Genomic DNA, 5,009 nt, shown 5'->3' on the forward strand with positions numbered 1-5,009 from the left:
TAGGTGATCAGTGCAGAGATACATCGCAATGTCCCTGTAGGCGGAGCCTTGACAAGTGGTATATAACCTGGGTGATCATTGCAGGGGTATCTCTCAAAGCACCCTGTAGGCAGATCCTAGAAAAGATTTACATCACATGGGAGGTCAGTGCAGACATATGTCACAATGCCATTGTTTGCAGCGCCTAGACAAGAGTCCCATCACCTGGGTGACCAGTGCAGAGTTCTGTCACAATGCCCCTGTAGGCAGAGCCTTGACAAGTGGTATATCACCTGGGTTATCATTGCAGGGATATGTCACAAAGCACCCTGTAGGTGGATCCTAGAGAAATGTTGTATCACCTGGGTCATCAGTGCAGTGATATGTCACAATGCCTTGTAGCCAGAGCCTAGACTAAACTTACAGCACCCGGGAGATCAGTGCAGAGATATGTCACAGTGTTCCCAGTAGGCAGAGACCAGGCAAGAGTTGGATCACCTCAGGATCAGTGCAGAGATATGTCTCAATACCCCTGTGGGCACAGCCTAGAAAAGAGTTACATAACCTCGTTTAACAGTGCAGAGATATGTCAAAATGCCCCTATAGCCAGAACCTACACAAGTGTTTCATCACTTACGTGATCAGTGCAGAGATATGTCACAATACCACCTGTAAGCAGAGCCTAGAAAAGAGTTACATCACCTGGGTGATCAGTGCAGAGATATATGACAAGGCCCCTTTAAGCAGAGCCTAGACAATAGTTACATCACCTGAGTGATCAGTGCAGAGTTCTGTCACAAAGCCCCTTTAGGCAGAGCTTAGACCAGAGTTACATTACCTGGGTGATCAGTGCAGAAATATGTCACAATGCCCTCATAGGCAAATCCAAGACTAGAGTCCATCAAGTGGGTGATCAGTGCAGAAATATGTGACAATGTCACCAGTAGGCAGAGCCTAGAGAAGAGTCCCATCACCTGGGTGATCAGTGCAGAGATATTTCACAATGCCCCTGCAGGCAGAGCGTAAGCAAGAGTTACATCACCTAGATGATCGGTGCAGAGATGTGTCACAAGGCCCCCTATAGGCAGAGCCTGGACAAGAGTTACATGACCTCCGTGATCAACACAGTTATGTGTCACTATTCCCCGCAGGCAGAGCGTAGTCAAGCTTTACATCACCTGGGTGATCAGTGCAGAGATATGTCACAATGCCTCCATACACTGAGCCTAGACAAATGTCCCATCACCTGGGTGATCAGTGCAGAAATATGTCACAATGCCTCCATAGGCAGATCCAACACAAGGGTTACATCACCTGGGTGATCAGTGCAGAAATATCTCACAATACCCCCTCTAAGCAGAGCCTAGAAAAGAGTTCCCTCACCTGGGTGATCAGTGCAGAGATATGTCACAAAGCCCCTGTAGGCAGAGCCTAGACAAGAGTTACATCACTTTGTTGATCAGTTCAGAGATCTGTCATGCTGACTGTTTGCTCCCGGAGTTCTGCGGGCACCCGGAAACATGCAGGGAAGGGTGGAAGACTGGCATGGTGCCTTCTCTCTCCTTGCCAGTTTCCAAACCGGCCACACTGCAGACTCCCCATGTTGCCGCCCTCGGGATTCCATCGTCAGGCATCACGCCGTGGAGGCATCTTCTCTCTGGGGTCTCGCTCTGGTCTCCTATGTGGAAATGAACAAGAGCTACACGCCTGCATGTGTGAGACTCTCCCGGCAACGGCGACACCCACAGGCACTGCCTCCTTCACGGAGAGAGGGCCTGGAACACTCAAGGCTCCCAAGGAGGTTCAGTTCCACACTCCCCTCCACTCTCCCAGGCCGGTTTCTCCCTGCTGAAGACGCGTGGGAGCCCAGAGAGCGGCTTCCAGTTCCCGCGGGATTCCTGGAGAGGTCCAGAGAGCCAGCCCCCGAAACGCGCCCCCCTCACCCCTTCCCCCTAGCACCCTTCCTCTTCATGTCTCCGGCCCCACCACCACCATCACCACGCCCTCCCACACCACCGCCCACCCGGTCGCAGGCCTCGACGCCCTGGGACCCTTCCGAAGTGGGGCGGGCTGTACCAGGGATCTCCGCCATTCATGAAGGGTGGAGCCTGCCTGCCTGCAGGTCTTTATAAGAGCTGCTGGCTGGCTGTCCGGGCAGGCCTCCTGGCTGCACCTGCCGCAGTGCACAGGCAGGCTGAGGTGCACGGGAGCCCGCCGGCCTCTCTCTGCGCGTGTCCGTCCGTGAAATTCCGGCCGGGGCTACCCTTGATGGCCCCCCCGACACCTTCGGACCGCACCTTCACCGAGTAAGCCCGGTGACGGGGATGGCGAAGGAGACTCGTTTGGATCCAGAGCCAAAGTGAGGCCCTGCAAGCCTTCTTTTGGCAGAACACGTACCCGGTCACTGCCACCAGAGAACGGCTGGCTCAGGCCATCGGCATTCCGGAGCCCTGGGTCCAGATTTGGTTTCAAAATGAGAGGTCACGCCAGCTGAGGCAGCACCGGCGGTAATCTCGGCACTGGTCGGGAGTCGCGGCTCGCAAGAAGGCAGGCGAAAGCAGACTGCCGTCACCGGATCCCAGACCGCCCTGCTACTCAGAGCCTTGGAGAAGGATCGCTTTCCAGGCATCGCCGCCTTGGAAGAGCTGGCCAGAGGGACGGGCCTCCCGGAGTCCAGGATTCAGATCTGGTTTCTGAATCGAAGGGCCAGGCACCTGGGACAGGCTTGCTGGGCGACTGTGCAGGCTGGCGGCCTGTGCAACATGACCACAGGCGGGTGTCACCCTGCTCCCTCGTGGGTCGCCTTCTCCCACACCAGTGGGTTGGGAAGGGGACTTCCCCCACCCCACGTGCCCTGCGCGCCTGGGGCTCTCCCATAGGGGGCTTTCATTAGCAAGGGAGCGAGGGCCTTCCCCGTGCTCCAGCCCAGCCAGGCTGTGCCAGCAGAGGGGATCTCCCAACCTGCACTAGCACGCGGGGATTTTGCTTACACCGCCAGGGCTCCTCTGGAAGTGACACTCTCCCACACTCAGGCTCCTCCGTGGCCTCCGCACCCGGGCAAAGCCTGGAGGACTGCGATCCGCAGCGCGACGGCCTGCCGGGCCGTTGCACGTTGGGACAGCCTGGGACCGCTCAAGCGGGGCCACAGGGCCAAGGTGTACTTGCGCCACCTGCGTCCCAGGGGATTCCGTGGTGGGGCTGTCGCCGGGGTCCCCATGTCGCCGGGGCGGCGTGGGAAACTCAAGCCGGGGCAGCTCCACCTCGCCAGCCCACACCCCCAGAGGCCTGCATGCAGCAGGTGCAGATGCAAGGCATCCCGGAGCCCGCCCAGGTGCTCCAGGAGCCGGGGCTCTCGTCTGCACTCCCCTCCGTCCTGCTGCTGGATGAGCTCCTGTCGAGCCTGGAGTATCTGCAGCAGATGCAACCTTTCCTAGAAATGGAGGCTCCGGGGGAGCTGGAGGCCTTGGAAGAGGCCGCCTCGCTGGAAGCACCCTTCAGCAAGGAAGAATACCGGGTTCTGCTGGAGGAGATTTAGGACGCGGGGTTGGGGCGGTGCCGTTTTGGGGCAGGGCGGTGGCCTCTATTTCACGGGGAACACCTGGCTGGCTATGGAGGTGTGTGTCTTCCCCCCTCACCTTCCAGTGGGGTGACGGGCCTGGGATTCCTGCCTTCTAGGTCGAGGCCCAGTGAGAGATTCCACACAGCGGAGAACTGCCATTCTTTCCTGGGCATCCTGGGGATCCCAGAGCCGGCCCAGGTACCAGCAGGTGGGCCGCCTACTACGTACGTGCGGGTTTGTGGGCAGCCGCCTGGGCTGAGGGAGCAGCCTGGGCAGAGCTCTCATGAATTTCCACCATCCCACCCTCGCCTGAGCACCCCCTCCCCACACCCACAACCCACACCCGCGAAATGCGTCCTCCCCTGGGCTGGTTGGAGACCCCAGTCTCGTGAAACACGGGGCCTGCGCAGCGTGCAGGCCTGACACCCCTGTGGCAGCTTGCCTCCTCTGCACCTCCGCACCATGGTTGCCGGTCCACGCGTGCCCCTGCACCCTCCCAGCTGCCACCATGAAGCGCCTGGTGGCAGAACGCAGACCTCTAGCTCTCTTTGCCTGGCTCCTGGCTAGACCTGCGCTCCTTGCGCAACGCGGCTGATGTGCAAGGGAGCCCGCTGACCTCTCTGTGCTCTTGTCCGTCTTTGAACGTCTGGCTGAGGCTCTCCCAACACCTTCCCATGCTCTTTAGGCAAAGCCTGGATAGTAATTACATCTCTTGGATGATCAGTTAAGAAATATGTCACAATGCCCCCTCCCTGTGGAGCCTAGAGAAGATTAGCATCATATGAGTGATCACTGCAGAGATATATCACAATGTCCCCTTTACAAAAAGCCTGGAAATGATTTACATCACCTCGGTGATCAGTGCATAGATATGTCAGAAATCCTCAGTAGGCTGAACCTAGACAAGGGTTACATCACTTACGTGATCAGTGTAGAGATATGTGAAAATTCCCGTGTAGACAGAGTCTAGACAAGTGTTACATCACCTAGTGATCAGTGCAGGGATAAGTCGTAAAGCCTACTGTAGGCAGAGCGTAGACAAGTGTTTCCTCCCTGGGGTGATAAGTGCAGAGATATGTCACAAAGCCCCTGTAAGCACAACCTTGACAAGGGTTACATCATCTGTTTGATCAGTGGAAATGTATATCACAAAGCCCCCTGTAGGCAAAGCCCAGACAATTGTTACATCACTTGGTTGGTCAGTGCAGAGATATGTCACGAGCCCCCAGTAGGCTGAGGCTAGACAAGAGTTATATCACCTGGGTGATCAATGTAGTGATATGTCACAATGCCGTGTAGCCAGAGCCTAGACTGAAGTTACAGCACCCGGGAGATCAGTGCAGAGATATGTCCCAATGTCCCCAGTAGACAGAGACCAGGCAAGAGTTGGATCAACTCGGGATCAGTTCAGAGATATGTCCCTATCCCCCTGTGGGCACAGCCTAGACAAGAGTTACATCACCTCAGTTAG

Source organism: Pan troglodytes, chromosome 16, assembly GCF_028858775.2.
Source record: "Pan troglodytes isolate AG18354 chromosome 16, NHGRI_mPanTro3-v2.0_pri, whole genome shotgun sequence".
Classification (NCBI taxonomy): domain Eukaryota; kingdom Metazoa; phylum Chordata; class Mammalia; order Primates; family Hominidae; genus Pan; species Pan troglodytes.